We start from the raw sequence: 21,886 nt of genomic DNA, 5'->3' as shown, positions 1-21,886 counted from the left end.
TTCTAAAGGATTTCAGATTCTCATGAAACATGAGAATTTCATAAATGAACTTAGATCTTGAAAATGATGGGAAAGCTCTGTGGAGCTATAGCTGATTTGCTTTGTAAGAGCTTGGTTAGGGATGAGTGGCGCTGTGGGAGAGTTATTTTGTGAAATTAAATCTAATGTCTTAGATTGAGAAGGAGGCATAAAGGTTCCAAAAATCAAATGTTACTGCTGCGTGATGTGCGAGGAGTTTATTACTGCCCGTGTTGCTTGACTAACCAGTGGTTTCCCAGAGAAGAAAGAGCTGTTCTCCATAGGCTGCTCTCCATTGCATGATATCTGTACTTGTGGAGAAGGGGACAGACACCGCTTGCGCACTGGGAATGGTGGCTCCCTAGAAGTCCCTGGTACCAATGGATGGCCACGTGTGGATCCCTCCACAGGGCAACCTCCTTGGCCAGTCATCTCTGCCTGTGCCCCGCGGAGACCTTTAAGCGAGGGCGTTTCACATACGTGGCATTTTAAGCAATAGCTGATTAGCAGCACTCCGCTGCAGTGCTAGTGACAGCCAGGCATGCCCTCACCCACGCTCTCATGGCTGCCTTTCCAGCTTCACTTCATCTTGCAGTACTTCAAGCAGGAACTGACAGGACCACGCTGCCCATTTCATGCTCTGACTCAGCCATCCTTGGGCTAAGGGCTCACGCTGCCCCCAGGCAAATACTGTGGCGTGGAGAGAGGCGGTAGCAGGGCACAGGGTGAGGGCTGGAGGCACTGTAAGCTTGGGGTCAATAGAGGGAAATCACAGAGTCTGCTTGGATAATAAGTGAGCAGCACAAATCACTGTTCCCATAAAGGCATTCTGAGATCCAGAGAGGATTAGAGTTAACAGAGTACTTGACTATTCAGTAAGGAATAACTGTCAGGTTTTGTGCAGAACTCAGCTGTTCTCATTTGACAAAGAGGAATGGCTTCATTAAATGAAGGGTACAAAGCAAGTTATGAAGCATTTATGGGAGTATAAAACCTGCTTCTATCGGAAGAAATGCAAAAGTTGCCCTTGCTTTTCAGTCACAGCAGGATTACGCCTCATCCTCCGATTGGCTGCAGTTGCGGTTTGCCCCAGTGCCTTGGCGTTGTTCAGACTTTGCCTGCCTGCCGAAAGCCAGTGTGGAGCACTTAAAATGAGAGTTTAATAAGCTCTGGAAGCTATTAGAGGTACTTGCTTGAGGTGGCAAATCCCTGATGTCTCTACCTTTTGCAACACTGTGAATCACTGCTATTTTAAAACTGAAAGTCATGCATGAGAAAGAGAAAGGAATGAAACAGGAAACATTTATCACCCAAGTACCTTATTTTTAGTGTTCCTTAGCCAATAGCTCTTAAAAGCTGGAAACAAGAAAAGCTGAGCTTTCAACACCTTCTCTCTCTCCCTCTCTCTCTCTCTCTCTCTTTGTTCTCCTCCCTCATCCCAAGCCTTCCCCCCGATTGAGCACTTCATGCATTTATTCTCTCAGTTCCAAAAGACAACTTCAGATCACTTTCTGGTTCCCATTCCTATTTTATTGCAAGCAAGATGATGTCTGGTGTATGTGTTTTCTTCTTTTCCCTGTGTAAATTCAGACTCCCTTTTGACTAGTATCCATGATGTCTCACTCTTAGCTTCAAAGTCACATTTTTTTTTGAGTAATTAGAGAGAACTATTTCAGTGTATGAGCCCAGGCCATTTTAACAGCTGCAGATTCTTTTGTCTAATGGATGTCTTCAGATAGAAAAGGCGGTCTTTGCATACTGTGTCCCTTCCTCTGGAGAGCCATTCAGTGGAAGGAAGGGGATTTGATACTTTTTATTAGGGCAATAGAGACTTCACAACTGGATGCAGCAAACTGTCCTCCCCCTAAAGAGAGCGTTCTGATTGCACATCCTCTGTGCTTGCTGCTTTTTATTGTATATGCTGTTGCAACACGCTCATGTGTAGCTTTTGTGCACTGCCTTGAGTGGGACTTTGGGCCAGAAGGCCTCCAGAAACTGCTTCTCATCTGAACTATTCTTTGGTTCTATAAGTTTATGGACTTTGTTCTGAATAGGCTGGTGGGAGGGATTGTGTTTGCACATGGTAAATCCACAGCATGTTGTAACTTAGGAGGCTTGAGCTTTGTGTCAGAGCTGGGTACTGCAATGGTGATGGTTAGAGGAGCTCTTGATGGGCACAGCTTATCTGATGTAACAAAAAGAGACTGCACCTTTGCACACAGTCTAAGGGAAGGCTTTCTGCAGCATTTAAGCAAGGGATGCGATCCACACAGTGCGAGTGAGGAGAGCGCTTAGGCAAAGGAGTCCTGATACCTTGAGCAATTGAAAAACTCAGGAAATCTCAGTTCTGGTTCATTGATCAAAAAGTAATTCCCTTATAATCTCTCCTTTCTGGTGGCTGCACACTGTAACGCAGTGCTGCTCACTTGCAGATTTTTTTGTTGCTCTTTATGTTTTATGCCTGCTGTAATTTTATATGGGCACAGAGCAGAACACTGATTATTCGTAGTTGCGATTTTCATGCTGACTGCACTCTGGGTTTTCACTCTGGTCAAATCTGTCAGAAATTTGACAAGGGTAATTTAGAGAAACTAATTTTTTTATGGGATTGACCCTCAACACAAAAAGAAGGATACGAAAAGAAAATAAATTATTAATGAATTGATATTGCAAATAAAATAATCAAAGAGAGGTATAGGAAGCTGCCATTTCATTTAAAAAGGATTCTGCATCAAATATTTCTTAAGACTCAAGACTGATGTTGTGTGGGAACCTTGGTCATCTGTTTCTGCGGACCTTGAGAATGAAAAATAAGCCTTGAATTCTATGAATTTTCAAAAGATATAATAAGAAAAATGGCTTCAAATCCTGACATTTTAGTAAGTGAACTGCCTAGATTGCATGTGAGCTATTTCTAGACTGGCTCTGTGCAGGCCAGCTGTGGTCAAGTGGGGCTCTAGTTTTTCCTGCCCATTTTTGTTACCACAAAGCACTGCAGAGGAAAGCATAGTACCAAGCTGTCTAAGACTGACTCCCTGGGATAAAACTTGGAAAGCGGTAATGTTTTCTGAGTTTGTTTTTTTTCCAGAAAAGCTGAATCTCTCTTATTCCCTAGTAGGACAACTAGCGGATAGCTGACTACAGCGAAATATGCTCCTTAGACTCTAGAAACTGGGATAATAGGATTTTTTTAAAAATGTTTTGTATGGATGATTTTATGTATAGCCCATGTTTTGCTGGACGGGTTGAGGAGGAACTGTGAAAATACCTTTTTCTGATCAAACACAGGGCTTGATTAAAGTATAGTCCTCATCAGCTGTTAGTAATTTTACAAAGCGTGGTGTGTGACATTGGTGCAGGAATTAATGAGTCATTCCAAGGTGTATGATATGCTGGGGATCTTTCCATAGAATTGAGATAATCTCCTGAATACCGCTTGCTTTCTTAATGGCATTTGGTAGTTCCTACAGGAGAAGAATGTTCTCTTTACTGACATTTGAAACTAGTCCAGGCTCCAAGTGGCTTATGCTCCAAGAAGATAAATGACGGGGAAAAGCCGAAAAGATTATTAAAAAGCTTTTCAGTCAAAACATGTTGTTCAAAATGTAACCTCCAAACCTGGACAATATTAGTGTGCTATTTTAGGCACCATAGCACAGTAGGGTCTTGGTGAGAGTGTTATTCCTTAGATATACAAATGTAATACAAGTCTCAAAGAATTTCTGGTCTGACTGACAAAATGAGATACATTTTCAACACAGAGGGACACAAGGTGAAAAGTTCAAGCCCGGATCCACTTTGGGTTTGGTCTATTTATGTGGATAAATATGATAAAGTGCAGCTGGATGAAGCTTGAAATTCATGCTTTCCTGATGTTTAGGAGAACTTAGCTTCAGTTTGTGGTTTTGCAGCTTCTGTCATTTTAAGTGTCTGCTGCCCAGAATGGATGGTGCCACTTCACAGCAGAACTTACCTGCCCATGCTGGACTTGGAAGGGAACCATGCCATTTTCAAAAGAGATTGCAATCCTGTCACCTGGACCGCTGATGCCAAGGCCTCTCAGCATGCTTTGTGCTCTAAAATGCCCTCCAGGTCTAAAATCTGCTGAGTAATAAAGCATGGTGTGTATCAGGTCTCTCTGATCTTAGATAGTGAGAAAATGGCTAATCCCACAGCTAACTCAAATATCTCAGGGAGTGAGGGCAAATATGGGGAGTGATTTGGCCTGCAAATCAGCTGCTTGAGAAGCTAGGCAAGAGTGCTAAGCAACAATCACATGCCTTTTTGGCTGGAGCCTGATACTCTGCATAATTGTGTAGGACGCATCAATTTCGGTCTACTCCCTATAAATTTAAATAGTCTGTTCAGAGCATTAACATGTTAACATAACAGAAATGTGTGGTTCTGATCCTGCATCCCTTAAGAAATTTATTTTATTTGACTTGTGCCTATCATCATAAATGTACATAAACGGCCCTTTCCAAATTCATATCTGAATTTGTATGAAATATAAAAATACTATAATGCCCATGGAGTTTAAAGACTGGATTGGCTAAGCAAAGATTCTGGACTGAAACTTAGTCATTGTACTAAAATGGCTTCCTTGACCTGAGGATTTCTTTCAAACTGAGCAAGTGTTTAGGATCAAGGCCTTGATTCTGCTTGCAGGACTGTGATTGTATTGGGGCTGTCTAAATGCAGATCAGTTCTTCAGCTGCAAGATACTTCCTCTGTTATTCCTTCTCTTGAACAAAGGATTGTGAAGATAGCTATGGCATGCAGAATAAATAAAGGATGCCCTGGTGTAAAGGAGGAAATAGTTGACTGTTAAGGAAGCAAGCAAATAACATGACAAGGGTGTACATGCAGCCAGACATGGCTCCAGATTCCAGATGCTCTGAAAACTTGCAGGTGTTTGCTTTGATGGGATTAGCTTGTGCCTGGCAGAACCTATCCCTTGAAATAGTGAGTGAGATTTAATGTACGATTTTGTGAAATCAACACATACCCAGAGTGTGTCAGCATCTTTAAGAGTCTTCTCCACTGCAACTGTGGTCTTCTGTGGAGTGTGATTTTATCACATGAAGCACAAACTGCACAAGAAAGAAAGAAATGGGCTTGATTGCAAGTCTTCGCTGCACAAAGAACGTGCTTCAGAGGACTCTGGTTAAAGATAATAGCAGTAACGTGATCCTGGTCATTTTGCATGCCATGGGCAAGGAAGTGGGATTAGCAACTGTAACACAACATGGAGTTCCTAATTCCAACATACGCTTTTGAGTTAAGTTAAAAGAAGGGAGTCTGGAGGAGCTAGAATTTTGAGTTGACCCTTACAGCACTCATGAACATCCTTAAAAGAAGCTCAGGTCTCCTGGGGAAGTCTGCTAAGGGAAAGCTACCATCATGCACACTTATTTGTGAAATGGTGGGTAGTTATTTTTGTTTGTTTTGCTGTGTTTTTTCCTGAGTGGGTTGGGGAAGAATGAGGACAGACCAACCTGCGTATTCCCCTTGCAGAGAAAAAAAAAAAAAAAAACTCTGGATGTTTCTCCCTTTGCCAGTGGGATTTTGAGGTTGGACGAAGAGCGAAGAGTTTTGGTCCCACCAGCTTCTTGGTTTGCTTCAGAGCCTACTGGAGCCCTGCCAGAATGTGGTCCCTGGAAGCCATAAACTTTGGTGGTGACAGAACAGGACGTGTTCTGCCTCTCTCATATCCTACCCTTCAGATGTTGATATAAACTGGAAGGATGTGCGGCAGACTGAATGGGACCAGTGCCACACTGCAGTGCAGCAAAAGCACTGTGCAGTGTAATAGGTTGCCTAGTGCCTTACAAAAAAGGCTACCATTTTTGCAACACTTGAATTCTAAATTATGGGAAAGTTCAATAATTTTGTATAATAATTTGGTCTATTTTTATCATTCTTTAATGTGTACGTCATAGGGCATGAAAAGGCTGTGTGTGAGATCAAACATCTAAAGAGACTGCTTATTCCTGCTATGTCATTAAATAAACATTAAAAATGGTCGTGACTGGTCACAATATCTGAATCTCAAACCCCCCCCCCCCAACTACACTTTTTGTAATAGCGCTTACTTTATGTTAAGAAATTTTGCATTTCTGCTTAGTTTAGGAAATAGTGTGGGCTAGTCAAATGGGCATGTGATGGGAAGGCAGGAGCATGAAGTTTGCTTCCCCAACCTCGCAAGTACATCTTTCTTTCCATCTGCGAGCTACTCTCACCTGCATTGAATTAATATATAACGTTTTTAGAATGTGTATATATTTAAGCTCTCTCTCTTTAATTTAAGAATCCAGAATCCTGAACAGCATAATGTAACAAATTATATCATCAGAAAAATGCTTCCTCTGTTTATTTTTTTTTATACCCATTATCTTTGGCAGGTAAAATCTATGCTTCCGTCAACATGGAAAGCAGATTCTGCTGTGAATGGGTGCCCAGTGTAACTTATTTTGGATGTCTTAAGTCTTAGCTAAAGAGTAATTCAATTTAGTTGACAGCTATTTACATAAGTTAGTAACATACCTGCAGTGTCAGGAAAATGCATAGTCCACAAATAGTACTTCCGTGCTTTTGACGTGGAAATTGTATCAGCACTAGTTGTTAGCTGTAATACTTCTTACAGTGCAACTCCTCAGTTGTAATAAGGATTACAAAGCTAGAGGAAAATAAATAAATAAATAGAGAGGGAAGTACTTTCCACTTTTGCACTTCACAGAATCACACAGAATGATAGAGTTTGGAAGGGACCCCATCCAACCCCCCTGCAGGAACACCTAGAACATGTGACACAGGGCCATATCCAGGCAGATTTTGAAGATCTCCAGAGAAAGAGACTCCACAGCCTCTCTGGACAGCCTGTTCTAGGGCTCTGTCACCCTCACAGTAAAGAAGTTCTTTCTCATGTGGAGATGGAACTTCCTGTATTTTAATTTGCACCAATTACCCCTTGTTCTGTCACTGGCCACCATCAAGAAGAGCTTGATTCTATCCTCTTTGCATTCTCCCCTCAGGTATTTATACATATTGATCAGATCATCTCTCAATCTTCTCTTCTCCAGGCTAAACAGGCCCAGCTCACTTAGTCTTTCCTCATTAGATAGATGCTCCAGTCCCTTAATCATCTTCGTGGCTCTACGCTGGACCCTCTCTAGAAGCTCCACATCCCTCTTGTACAGGGCAGCCCAGAACTGCACGCAGTACACCAGGTGCGGCCTCATCAGAACTGAATAGAGGGCCAGGATCACCTCCCTCGACCTGCTGGCAACATGCCTCCTGATGCAGGCCAGGATCCCGTTGGCCTTCTTGAACACAAGGGCAAACTGCTGATTAACTTGTTGTCAGCTGGGACTCCCAAATCCCTCTCTGTGGAGCTGCTTTCCAGCAGGTCAGCCCCTAATCTGTACTGGTGCCTAGAGTTATTTCTCCCCAGGAGCAGGACCTTGCCCTTGTCCTTGAACCTCATGAGATTCCTCTCTGCCCAACTCTCCAACCTGTCTAGCTTCCTCTGAATGGCAGCACGGCCCTCTGGAGTCTCGGCCACTTCACCCATTTTTTTATTATCCACAAACTTGCTCCGAGTGCACTCTGTCCTCTCATCCAAGTCATTGATGAACAAGTTGAACAGCACTGGGTCCAGTACTGGTCTCTGGGGGACACCACTGGCCACAGGCCTCCAACTAAACTCAGCTCCATATATCACTACCTCCTGGGCCCTGCCATCCAGCCAGTTCTCAATCCACCTCACTGTCCACTCCTCTAACCCACACTTCCTGAGCTTCCCCATGAGCAAGTTATGGGAGACTTTGTCAAAAGCTTCACTGAAGTCAAGGTAGACCACATCCATGGCTCTCCCATCATCCATCCAGCTAGTCATCCCATCGTAGAAGGCTATCAGGTTCGTCAAACATGACTTCCCCTTGCTGAATCTGTGCTCCCTACTCCTGATCACCTTCTTTCCCTTGACATGCCTAGAGATGCTCTCTAGGATAAGCTGCCAGTTTTCCAGGAATAGAGGTGAGGCTGACAAGCGTCCTCCCTTTTGCCCTTTTTGAAGACTGGAGGGATGTTGGCTTTCTTCCAGTCCTCTGGCCCCTCTTCCTCTCTCCATGATCTCTTGAAGATGACAGAGAGAGTCTGAGCAATAACACCCACCAGTTCCCTCAGCACTCTCAGGTGCATCCCATCCGGGCCCATTGCTTTATGGGTGTCCAGTTTGCCTAAATAATCTCTAACCCAATCTTCCATGACCAGGGAAAAGTCTTCCCCTCTCCTGGTTTTCTCTTTTGTCTCCATGCTATGTAGTTCATGGGGACTAGCTTAGCAGTAAAGACAGAAGCAAAGAAGGCATTTAGTAACTCTGCCTTCTCTGCATCCTCTGTCACCAAAGCACCCTCTCCACTCATCAGCGGACTAACATTTTCCCTAGTCTTCCTCTTGCTGTTGATGTATTTATAAAGCCCTTCCTGTTGTCCTTGACATCTCTTGCTAACTCTAATTCCAAATGGGCCTTGGCCTTCCTCGTTGCATCCCTGCATTCTCTGACAGTGTTACTATATTGTTCCCACATAGTCTGACTCCTTTTCCACATTGTACATGCTTTCTTTTTCTCATTGAGAAAAGCTCAACAGCTCCTTGCCCAACCAGACAGGTCTCCTGCCCTCCTTGCTTGACTTCCTTCTTTTAGGAATGCACCAATCCTGAGCTTGGAAAAAGTGGTGCGTGAATATTAGCCAATTCTCCTGGACCCCTTTCCTTCTAGGGCCCTGGCCCAGGGGATTCCTCCAAGGAGATCCCTGAAGAGGTCAAAGTTAGCTCTCTTGAAGTCCAGGATTGCAGTCCTACTTCTTGTCCAGTTTCCTCCTCACAGTACCATGATTTCCAACAACTTGTGCTCACTGCAGCCAAGACTAACCCCAACCCTCCCATTTCCAACTGAGCCATCTCTGCTTGTTAGTACCAGGTCCAGCAGTGCCCCTCTGCTTGTTGGCTCATCAACTACCTGCATCAAGAAGTTATCTGCAGTGTTCTACAGGAACCTCCTGGACTGTCTGTTCCTAGCTGTGTTATTATCCCAGCAAACATCAGAGTGGTTGAAGTCCTCCATAAGGACCAGGGTCTGTGATCGTGAGGCTAAACTTCCTAGACTTACTTGTGCTGAGAGTGACCCAGCTTTTTGCAATCTATTCTGTATATTTTCCTGCTGCCAGAAATACAGAAAATGAGACAAATTCTGATTTTTAAAAAATATCCCAGATGGTTTCATCATAGATCCTGTAATTAGCTGAACCTCTAGGAAAACAGTATTTTTGTTTCTCAACAGAATATGCAGCCACACACGGGCTCACCCCACACACAGTTATGGGGAGCAAGTAAAGGAAGCCAGTATTTTTATGCTCACCATATGGGGAAGGAGTCTACATTTGAGTGTTTGCGTACATCTAATCCCACCGCTGTCACTGGGATTTAACATGCCTACTAATCAATGTGATGCATATGGTATACGTCAGATATACCATATACCAGATATACCAGACTGATGTGATGTAATGCAGTAGCTGCGCTATACAGAGAAGCATCCCATGTGGCCACAAACATCTGCTTTTATTATCAGTGACTCAGGAGTCTTAATAGTTGGCAAAGGAGAAAAACAAAACAAAGTAAGGTTAGCAGAAGACTTGGAGTTTTAATCTACATGGAGGCCACTGAAGTGAAATACCCTGCTGGGAGCAAATGGAGCCATGTGTGTCTTTCTGTATAGGTATCAAATAACTCCTGCCTGGCCTTTCTTTCTTCCCCTACCAAATGATTATTCTTAGCCTAAGCATGCCAGCTTCTCCATACACATAATTTGGAGGAGTTCATGCTGGATAGGAAGTTTTTATTCATGAATATGTGAGAGAGGGAGGGCATGTACAATATCAGGATATATTATTTGCTCCAAATTGATGTTCCTAACAGCACTGATGATATTATTTGTTGCTGGCCACACGGGTCCTCTGAATTGAAAGCAGAGATTGATGGCTGTGTTTAGAGGAGTGGGTATTTCTGGTACAGGCCCTCCTGGTCTAAAGGTAGAGGCTTTTTGCTTTCTCTGGCATGTAGCAGTGCAACCTCTAGTACCGTCTGTTATCAGTGTTGCTGCCAGAGGTACTGTCTACAATGTCACCTGTGAATATGCCATCACAGACCTCACTTCTAGGCTCAAGTCTGCAATGCCCAGGTCCAGAAAGTGAAGCAAGTCACTCCTGAGATGCTGGCAGCATGCTGTGTGGACACTTGCTTCTTGGTAGCCTGTCCCAAGAGTGGGTGCCTTCCCGTCTGCCAAGTGGATCTTTTGGTGGTGAGATGACTTGGGCCAGCTGTGTTGGGTTGTCCTTTGCAGTCTAATGAGGGTGGAGGGAAATGAGCCCTGCACTGTTTTATTTTTGATAGTCTTTATGCTGGGGTAAGGCTATTAAAGTAATCCTATTGAAAAGGAGTGGGAGAATTAAACAGATCTTCTGTGACTGAAGTCCTCTGATTTATCCAAAGTAGGAAACCCCCCCCCCCTTTTTTTTTAGTAACAAGTCCTGCCTTCTTACACCACTTTATTCTTAATGTGTGGATACAGCCACAAAGAGGGGCTTTTGAGTGATGGTGTAGAAGTCAAGTTTAATAAGGCATGTTTCACCCGATGCTGCAATGACGGGGAGGTGGGGAGGAAGATTGCAAGTTCCTCAGGTGTGCAAAAGTGAATAGTCATTGTAGTAGTACTCATCATTACAATATACACTGACAAGAATTATATAGATGTGTGATATTTTAGTATGTTTGCTGCCTTTTTGCTTAAACAGCAGAATTGCCTGGAACCCATTTCAGTGGAAGATATAGATGGAAAGCATGCTATGAAGTTTATCAACATTTTCGTATTTTGCTTAGGTGGTCTTTTATTATCTTAAGTCAGTTCTGGAAGCATGGGGCATCTTATTTGAAGAGAGATGCAACTATTTTAAGTAACTTTCTGATATGTTTTGTTTGATACATGGTTTATTGCTATGCTTTTTGATATGCTTTGCCCTATTATTAGCTCAGACAGCTATTCACATTCTATATAGTATTGCTCAGTTACTGTCATGCATCAGAAAGCTCTTAAAGGATGTTGTTTATGTAATTGGCAACAGCTGCAATTGGATACAACCTTCTTAAGTATCATTTTTTTACTGCACCACTACTCTTCCCTCCCACCCTCACACATACACACATACATCTTCTTCTTCATCTTCATTGTTGCTGGATAAATCTGTGATCTTTTTGTTTTTTATGTATAGACTCTTTGTTTTAAGAGAGCTGTAGTGTCAGGCCCACCCACACTGTGCTTTCCCCATTGCTTTGAAGCCAGTGTTTCAGACATATTCTTTGCTGCAGTTCTTCTAGTTGGGGATGGCCTGAGAACAAAACTTACTATGTTCTGGCCTTTCATCTAAATAAACCAAATGAGTAGAAGTTTTAAGAACTTATGGACCTTGGGCTTTAGAGCTACCTTGATTCAAAAGGTATAGATAAAGGCAGACAAGCAAAACAATGTTGGGCGGTGTCATGTCTCCATATCTTAGCTAAATTTCCTTAGTAAATTAACTAAATTTCACTAACATTCCTTACTAACATAAATTAACTACATGTCAGTTCTTATGATGTCTTTTGGCTTTTAAGTGAGGAAAAAGTACGTAGTAGGAATTTTTGGCCTTCATCTCTTAGGACATGCAGAGCATTGCCTGTGACATCTCCACAATGAGTATTGGAGATGGGGGAGCAGTAGTTCACCTTCAGAGAGTATAAGCGAGGGTGGTTTCACTTAGTGCTGGATTAGCATTGTGTTACCCTCCTGCAATACGGCAGAGTTAGGCTCAGTCTCATGAAATCATTCCCAGGCTTGAGCACTTCCACAAGTCCCTTCACAGTCTTACTTAAAAGTGCTTTGCTTTGCAGGTTTGTGCCTCAGAGAGCAATGTGAGAGAGTGCAAAAAGTCACCAGGAGACACTCCGCTGCATGGATTACACTGCACAAAGCTTCTGGTGGATAAGATGGTGCAATGTGCTGTGACCCTTTTCAGGTTGCAGTCCAGGAAATGATCCTCATCTACCCGCAAAGACTTCTCTGCTTAGGATTTTCGTAGGACAGACTGGTAAAAAGAAGGAAATATTCCTTACGGTGGACCAGTTTACTGTAGGAAGTAACTGCCAGAGGAAATTGAAGCCAGATACCAGGCAATTAGGATTCCTGAGTGATTCAACATCTCAGACAACATGTGGCATGACTGTAGTGCTTCAGCATCAGGAATTTTGGTTTCTTCAGGCAAATTCTGATGTAATGACAGAAAAAAAATGGTGCTTGATTTTAATTGCCTAACAAAGTTTTATTTATTTTGACACTTTATAGAAGGAGAATGATATTCTGTAGGAAGCCACGTTACAAATCTCAGATTCGCCTAGCATCTTGCTATTCATGCGTTAATAAATTGTGGGCATCAAAGATCATTTAACTATTAGGATTCATAGTGTTTTGCAGAGTGGTTTTCTAGTCTGCAAACCTGGGGCTCAGAGAATAATTGAACACAGATGCAGTTCTGTGTCTGAGTCATTTCTAACAAGAACTCTGATTTAGTTTTTTAAATTACCTTTTTTTTGATCATATATAACTAGCTGCTAGGCTAGTTATTCTGTGTGTTTCACTTATAACAGCAATAGTTATAATAGCAATGCATATCTAAGTAGTTCTTGTCTATTGTAGTGGGCTGCTGTAGTACATTAATGGTGTGTGTTGTCCTGAGGAGTTCTGTATGGTGGGTTAGGCCCTTGGGAAAATGAGATATATGGAAGGTTTTAGGGCAGGAAAGAAAAAAAACTTGACTACATTTGATGGTGTGAGCACTTTAGCTAATCAAGTCCTAACAAACTTTCAAGGAAGAGAAGCAGGTTTCTGTAGTGTAGCGGTTATCAAGGTCACCTCACCACACTTCAATCCTAGATGGAAACACATTTTCCCCCTGTAGTCGGCGCTGGTGAGTCCGCACCTCGAATACTGTGTTCAGTTTTGGGCCCCTCACTACAAGAAGGACATTGAGGTGCTGGAGCATGTCCCAAGAAGGGCAACAAAGCTGGTGAAGAGGCTGGAGCACAGACCTTACGAGGAGCAGCTGAGGGAGGTGGGTTGTTTAGTCTGGAGAAGAGGAGGCTCAGGGGAGACTCAGAGGAGACCTTTATCACACTCTACAATTGCCTGAAAGGAGATTGTAGTGAGGTGGGGGTCAATCTCTTCTCCAAAATAGCTACTGATAGGGCAAGCAGAAATGTCCTCAAGTTGTACCAGGGGGAGGTTCATGTTAGATACTAGGAAAAAATTCTACACGGAAAGAGTAGTCAAGCATCAGAATAGGCTGCTCCATCAGGGAAGTGGTGAAGTCGCTATTGCTGGCAGTGTTCAAGAAACGTGTAAATGGGACATGCTTCAAGAGGCACCATGTGGTGTTGAAGGGCTTATGATTGGACTCGATGACCTTGAAGGTCTTTTCAACTATAATGATTCTGTGATTCTAAATAGAACTCCTTGCATGATGAGGAAATGGATATTCTGGTGTGTCTGAGCACAACCTTGTCTTTCAGGAAGGGCAGGCCTACCAACAGCAAGGACAATATTTTCAGAGAGGATGTGTTACATTTACTTGATGGATATTGAAGAACTTACAAGAGCAATCATGAATTCAGATAGTTCTAGGGCAACACTTTACATTCATATTTTTTTCTTGTCTGAGCATTGCTTTGAGGGGAAAAGGTCATTCTTCCTTGATAAAAACTCTTTGAAAGAGCATTGAGGATGGAAAAACTCATTTTTTATAATTTCCATAAAATATCTAGATGAACGATATATGAATCTATGGTTATGTGTCAGAGGGAGTGACATGAAAAAGAACATCAGAAGGAAGGTGTTCCTTAAAATTTATGTGAAAATCCTGTAACGCTAAATGCTGCTTTAATACCTGCTTCATTATACAATGTGAGATTCTTTTCTGTGATTTGAAAATATAAAAGTGCAAGTATGCTGAAGAAATTTTAATGTTAATTTTGGAAGAAGTTGTCTTTTGAGTTTATTCTTTGTGTGCTAGTTCATTTCTGATAGCAGTCTTTCTGTCTTTCCTCTCATCTTTCATCCTGTCTTTTCCTGTTGTGTTTCCTCCCATGTTTCAGTGCTTGCTTTATCCCTTTAAAAACATGGGTCCTCGAATAGGGAAAAAATTAGGATTTCTCTTTACATTATCTCTTTGTTTTCTTATTTCTAAAATATTTTGAAAAATCTCCCTTTAGGACTGGCTCCTCTAGGACCAAGGTCTCAAGCACCTTTTCCTTCCCTTCAGTTGGCAAAATCCTGACACATGGGAGGAAGGAACTCCACTATGCCACCATATGGTCAGGACAGGTTGCACTGGAGCTCATAGGACTTTCCCCACTTTTTCATTGGGTTTTTGGACTGCCACAAGCTAGCACTGCCAGCACCCGACTGAGGAAGGCAGTGAATGGACAGGAGAGGACAAGTGCCCCACAGAAGATTCTGCCTTCTTTCAATTGGCGACCTCTGAGGGATGCGAATCATTTTGCTAACAGTATTGCCAAGTCTCCAGTGTGCTTGCTTTGGTGGTGAAAAAGCAAGTGATTCCTCTGTGTCTCAAAATGTCTGCATTGTGTCAAGTTAGTTGTGACCAAAGGTAAAACTGCTCCATCCTGCTAAGTGCTGCCCATCTATAAACTGCATGGGTCCCCATCAACTCCTCTCCTGGTTGCTATTTTTCCTCCGATGTTTCAGAAAAGCGGTCTGATTGTTGTGTGTGACAGGAGCGGGACAGCTTTCTCATCACTGTCCCCATAACCCGGCAAGCCATTGTCTGCAGGAATTAAACTCTGAAGGATTTGGAGAGGGAAACGATGCAGTATTTGGGAGGTCACTGAGCCTTCCAGGGCCGACAGGAGGAAGCTCAAGGAAAAATAATGTATTCTCCTGATTTCTGTTTTCTGACAGAACAGAGGAGGAGCTGTAAATAATACAGGTATGTTTTTTAAAGAAGACAACAATCAGAGCAAGCCAAGGCTGCCTCTCATATTTTTCAATAACTGTGTTACAGGAAATGGCTCTGAATTGTTTTATTTCTTAATAGTCACGTCCTTATTAGAATCATAGAATGCTTAAGGTTGGAAGGGACCTCTAGAGGTCATCTAGCTCAACCCCCATGCACACGCAGGGTCCCTGCGCAAAGATGACACGCAAATTCGTGAAGCGTTCCATATTTTTGATTCTGAAGCAGGACAGAATAAAAGCTGAAGCATATGAAAGGAATGAGAGTAAAAACAGTTGTTTTTACTCTGATGTTTGTCCAATATTTTTCTGGAATGGAGAGGTTGGGACCTGATGATAGATCCACCAGAGTCCATATGCAGAAAAAGTATGATTGTATTTATTCCATTTTTACATGTGTGCAGCCTTAAACCTCAAGTAAATATTAACCATAAATTTGAGTATTTTCTGCCACAAGATACTTAACAGTGGTTTCATTCTCAGTGATTTGCATTAAGTATTTAATCTGCAGAATTCAAGAGGTAATGTGAAATGCAAGTTTTGTAATAAATGCTATATTAGGGTTTTTTTTTTTTCAAAAGACACATATAGGCATGCAGACTGTCTAATTCCAATAAATATAGTAAAACTTTCTTTTTAGGCTTTTTTATTTCCACCCCCCATGCCAAAAGATTTCTAATTGCTTGTCCCCCAGCCATTCTCCCTCAGATCAGCTTTGGATGCAAACTGGGGAGAAGATGCTGGAGTTTGCAAGCTAGCTGTAGCAGTTTTGTGTTGGTTACGATAGGTGCTAGTGAGTGTATTTTCAATCTCCTACTCTAAATCCATGCAGCTGTCCCTTTAAAAGTCAGCAATGACCTAACATAAAGTCACAGCATGCAGATATCCCCATGATTACAGTAACACCTTGCATTTATCAAGTTGCAAAGGTAACAATTTTCAACAGCTATACTTAAGGCCACATACGCAGATTTACTTACTTAAATCTGGACTTGAACCATTGGGACCCTAAAGAGTTGGGCCGAATCTAGGTACACATGTATGTAATTCTGATCCTGACTAAACCTCATGAAATTTTACTTAATCCTGGGGGATGCTAAAATCTTTATGCATCAAAATATTTCCGATGCATTAGAGGCATATTGGAAGTAGAACTGCCAGTTAAGGGCTCACTCGGCTTCCTATATTTGTGACTTCATCTGCATGCAGAGTGCTACTTTGCCTGTGTTCTCTTACAGGTTTCAGCTTGCAAAGTGTGATCTGGAAAAGTCCTGGAGATGGAGAGTGCTAAATTAATGGTTGTAGTATGTGCTCAGGATCAATTTCCTTCTCATCCTCCTCTCCCAGGTCCCAGAGCAGTTCTGGCAACCCTGCTGGAGGTCATGTTGGAACGATGTCCCTTCTATCTCTGCTGAAACTGTTGGATTTTATTGAAAATAATTAAAGATTCAGTGGAATAATAATAATAAAAAAAGAAGCCTTAAAATAGCATAATGAAGCCTGGTGATCACAGTCTCATGCTTTTCCTTCCCATGCCCCCACCGTGGTCTGTGTTGTATTTAGAGATTTGTAGGCTATAAAATCTAAAAACGTGTTACGGGAGAGCACTTTATAAAATTTTCAGTTCTTCACAGGATGTGTATTTACACTATCATCTAGATGTATGTGTTGAAATCGCCTAGATATTATTGTAGATCTGGGCAAGATTTGAGAGGATTATTGGTTCCTTTTACCCTTAAGACATTTTAGTTGGCTATTTATGATACTATTGGTCTTCATAAATAGCCTCTTTATTTTAGGAAGGCCACACCAAAATGCATGAGCAAAGAGATTGAGAAGAAAATCCATTGTTCCCTTCAGATGGAGATTCTTTCCTCCCTTGCTCTTGCACTGAGGGCTAGTGGGTTAGCACAGTTTGCTCTAAGCTTGAGATCACTGCTGTAGGGGAAGAGACCTTTTGTAACCTTTGTAGCTAAGTGAGCAAATTCCTTTTAGTTTTTTTTTCTTCAACATTCTCCAAAACTAATGAAATAGTACAGATTATTCTCATTTGAACCCTGTCTCTCTTTTGGAGAAAAGATCACCAGTAATTTTTTTCTCCTTCGGTAACTATGCATTTTCAGTAAAAGCTATCATCTCTGTGCATTTCAAAGTTATTTCTAATAGTGTTGTTCCTCCATTTTATTGGTTTGATTCCTAAATGTTATCAGTGAGTTAGAGTTGAGCTTTTTTAATTCAAATGGCATCATGCCCAATCCTCTGAGATTAGTTGGCAAATGATTCTGGGCACTGTGCCACCTAGCATTTCTCAGAAAGGCACTGCTGATAAAACAGCGGAAAAAAATAAGGTTGTTCCAGACATGCAAACCCCTGAAGTTTCAGGGAGTAAGGAGAGACGTCATTTTCACAAACACACCCAAAATTCTGTGGCACAGCTCTGAATCTGCACAGGAGATACCATCCTGATACTTCTTCTGAAAAATGTTATTGAAGGAAAAGTACTGCAAGTACAATGTAATTTTTCCTTTCTGAAATTTGCAGCTGATTTTTTTTTTTTTTAGTACCCTGGATTCTCTAGGGTTCTGCAGTGGTATTAGGGCTCTAGGGGCTTTAAAGCTTTTTACAATTTGCAGTTTTCACCCAGGTGTATTTTCCTTTTATAATATGCCTCCAAAAGCTGACCCCTGTGGTTTCTCACAGGACTTTGTTCAGGCTAAAGACCAAGTACTTCCTGATTGCAGGCTATCATGAATCTAGGCAGATATCCTTAAGTCCTATCTTGGATTTAGAGAAAACTTGCTGGCTGCAAGAGACTTTGAATGAAATTTTTCGACCTAATGAACCAGCATTTTCTGATTATAACTTTTATTTCATCGGAAAACCTCCAAAAAGCCCCACTCTTGGATAAAGAGGTCCCAAGCCCTTTAGGGCTTTATAGGTCTAGACTAACATCTTAAAACTAATAGGCTGCCCAAGCAGATTGTAGATTGCAGGTTTAATACACTCATGAATTTAACGCCACTTAACAAGCAAGTTGCCAAATTGCACACCCGTTGGCGGTTTCTGCACACATTTGTGAGGTAGTCTCATATGCAGCATGTGGCAGTTGCATGTATGCACTGATTTGCTTTAAAAAAGTTGGCAAAAAGAATAAAAAAGAGCTACAGGGTAAAAAACAGTTCTTCAGTCCATAGAGAAGATTTTTTTTTCTTGCAGTATTTTGTCTGTCCCTTCAACTTCACTGTTCACTACTTTCTATATCATGTATTAGGACTGACTGCAGATTGTCCTGCAGACTGGGAATAACACTGAGGCAACCTTGAGAGGCTGTTTTTTTTTTTTTTTTTTTTTTCCCCCATGGTCTTCCTCTTGTGGAAGGAAGTGAACCTTTCTAGTGTTTCATCTAAGAAGGCATGTTTTAATATATTTTTTAATGTAATGAAATGTAATCAAATGTGTAGCTCACTTGTTTTCTTTTGTGAGCCCTCTGCTGTACCCATCTCCAGTTACCATTCTTTTTTTCTAGTGACTTTTCACAGACTTTAAACATTGTATGTGTGTATGATGGATAAGGTAAAGGAGTCATATCTATATTCACTATAAGCAAGTAAAGACTTTGAAATTCAGTGACACTCAGTTGACTTAACTGTATATGAGACTTTCACTCTGCCTGTATATGAGACTATGAGTATATGAGACTTTCACTCTGCCTTTTCTGCTCTAGCTTCTGCCTGGGTGTCATTCCCCCTCAACACTCTTTTCCATGTGGAGGTTTCTTAAATTTCGTATATTTACTGTGCGCATTTCCCAGCCCTTCAAGTACCTGTAGCTCAACATGACATAAACTGAGAACTATTGAAAATTAAATCTTTTGCTTCAAAAAAGAGAAATGATCTTTTTATCCTTCATAATAATTACTGAAAGAACACTGTATGCTGAATGCAGACCCAGGGTTTTTACATGGTCATTGTGGTTTGGGAATCTCACAAAGGTCAAAAGCAGTTTTAATCATTTGCTAAGGCTAGAGAAGAGCAATAAGAAGGAACCTAAATTTCTGCTGTGAAATAAAACTGCAGAAGCGGGAGGACAAAACTTTCTGCACATTGAAGGTTAACCACAAAATACCACGAGCAAAAAGCGATAGGAGAACAACCTTCCTTCCACAGAGAGCTGTGCCAGCCTCTCCAGGAGGGTCTCCAGAGCCTCTGTGCCGGTGTCCCAGGTGGGTAGTTGGCACGGGAATGCCTCGCAGGTTCCGTACATCACATGGGATCCGCTCCTGTCATTCTGTGACAGCTCCTCTTGCCCTGCAGTGACAGCATCAAGTCTTTCGTCAGCCTGGGTTCTGCCCCAAACTTTGGTATTCTCAGGAATCACAGTAGCACTTGCATCATCTGCTTTATCTTCCCTTGTACCTGATGGGAGACTACTTTCAGCTCTCTGCTTAAATCTAACAGCAGCAAGGATGTTTGGGGTCTGTAGCAGAAGAAATTAGATAATTTTGATGACTCTGTAAATGAACTACATTTATGTTCGGTGTCAGCACCCTTGTGTATGGGAAGTCCTTACTAAAAGAAATAACTGTTTCTTTGAAAATAGGCTAGAGGAGTGATTTTGTATATCTTGTCTTCTTTATTGATAAAATTGTGACTGAGATTGTTCTTAGAAAGAGTCTAATGAGCTACATTCCCCCATGCCCTTCTCACTGTCTGTAGTGTGTTTGTTAGGGTAAGGAAAAAAAAAGTCAGAAAATACAGTATTTCCTACTACCTTCCCCTGGAATATCTGAAAGCTATTGCGGAGCTGTGCATGTGGTATTCCTTTTTGATACTCTGTCCACATGGATTCGGTCTGATGACAAATATAGGATTCCTGAAAAGAGACTGGACAGGAATTTATTTTCTCTGGACAGTTTGTGCTGTCAGCTTGAAATGCAATTATGTAGTTTGTAATGTTGCTTCACGGAGTTCTTCAAGAAAAAAATTAAAGTAATATATGAGACCTTGTAGGATACCAGTGCACATTTCTTCCATGGAGTCATCAAAGATGTACACCACTCCATGAGTGCTCTTGTAAGGTGAAGCTTGAATGATTGTCCAGTGTCCTTTGGACCAACTCTTCCTTGTGTATTTTTTTAAGATACTTCTGTGGTTCAAGTTGTATTCATACATGACTGTGATAAGTAGCTACGGTTGTGTGCTGTCCAAGCTGACATAGAAGCTGTGATTTCACAACCTTAATAACTAGCAGCGAATCATTTAGTCCAGTCACATTCTTGTCTATATCTGTAAGCTTTTACTCCATAACAGGAAATTGGAAGTTACTCATGTCTGAGCCACAGGACTATGAGTGTTCTGCCCTGAGTGACTGGCTTTTCCCTTCAGGAAGTTGCTTTCTTTCTACAGTTACTCTTCAGGAGAAACTGTGCTAGATAGCAGAAGCTAGATAGAAGCTAGAAGAAGCTAGATAGAAGAGTATATCATTTGAACTGAATAATTCAAAATCAGTTGCATCACTTGGTATTCCACAACTGGTAACTAGCTGGTTTGCCAGGGTCTAATAATGCAGCTTATAGTATTTACAATCTTTGTTAATGATGTGGACAATAAGATAGGATGTACTCTTAAGAGATTTGCTGATGACCAGACACTGGGGTATGTGATGGGAGTGCATATAATGGAGGAGCAGATCTGCCCTCCAGGTGGGTTGGAAAAATGGTTGGCAGAAACGTGAAGAAGCTCAACAGCAGTCCTGTAAGGGGAAGGGAATGATGACATACAGGCTGACTAGCTAGAAAGCAACTCTGCAGGAGAAAAAAAATGGGTGTCTTGGGGGACAAATTGAACATGAGGCTGAAGTTTGTTCTTGCAGAAAAGGTGGCCAACCTTGTACCTAGCTGTATTAGCAAGACATGATCCTTCCCTTCTATCCGGCACTTGTGACACCATGCCTGGTGTCCTGTCCCTGTTCTGGACAATCCATGGCACAAAAAGGAGACACATTCACTGGAGGGAGCCCTGTGGACAGCCACTGAGGCTGCTAGGGGCTGCAGCTTGTGGCATACAAGGGGAGACTGAGGGAACTGGGTTTGTTCAGTGTAATGAGAAGAAGGTTTGGCGAGATCAAGCTGCTGATTAGGGCTACTTGCTGGGAGTGCATAGAGAGGAGAGAGCCACACTCTTCTTGGAGATGCTCAGTGGAGGGACATGGGACACTGAAAGTAAGTTGCAGCACAAGAAGTTCTCTTGAGATGCTAGGAAGAAAAATTGACCATGAGTTAGTCAAAACACTGGTAGACTTACCCAAAGAGGTGGCAGAGTTTCCATCTTTGGAGGTAATCGGAACTCAACAAGGTTGAGCAACTTGTTCTGGTAAGACTTGCTTTGAACTGAGAGTTGGACTAGATATTCTCCAGAGGTCCCTTCAAACGACAATAATTCTGTGCCTCTGTGGACTTCTTACAGTAAAAATAATTAGGTATTGCCAGCAATTTTTGAAGAAATACTGAGTAACACACTGATGTATGCCTAACTTTTGCTAAGTTTTGGTGGCTGTGTACCTTGTTATCTTGCTCTTGGTGAATCCCAAAGCCAGCCCTAATGGCCACATTGGAGGTCTTTGAACTACCACGTTTTGGACAATGGGATTGGCTCTAGCTGAGAAGGAAAGTGAAAAAGCAGGTATACAAAAAAATCTGGCATTTCCAGGGAGTTACTTACAAATTTCACTTGCCTATAACCTGTG

At 41.9% G+C, this 21,886-nt stretch overlaps 1 protein-coding gene, 1 non-coding gene and 1 pseudogene across 8 annotated transcripts in view; 2 read left to right on the top strand and 1 right to left on the bottom strand.

The window, feature by feature from the left end:
- Positions 1-21,886, top strand: part of FHOD3 (formin homology 2 domain containing 3) — a 387,720-nt gene that overhangs the window by 154,070 nt on the left and 211,764 nt on the right. The window lies entirely within an intron of this gene.
- On the bottom strand, positions 2,518-7,885 carry LOC148591502 (uncharacterized; annotated as a pseudogene).
- LOC148591501 (U6 spliceosomal RNA) lies at positions 15,304-15,358 on the top strand. The gene has a single exon (XR_015914068.1). It is a non-coding gene; the product is annotated as a U6 spliceosomal RNA (small nuclear RNA).

The sequence above is a fragment of the Tinamus guttatus genome, unplaced genomic scaffold, assembly GCF_059628265.1.
Source record: "Tinamus guttatus ecotype Peru unplaced genomic scaffold, ASM5962826v1 Tinamus_guttatus_pri_ptg000777l, whole genome shotgun sequence".
Lineage (NCBI taxonomy): Eukaryota > Metazoa > Chordata > Aves > Tinamiformes > Tinamidae > Tinamus > Tinamus guttatus.
This window is presented reverse-complemented; position numbering and strand designations above follow the sequence as displayed.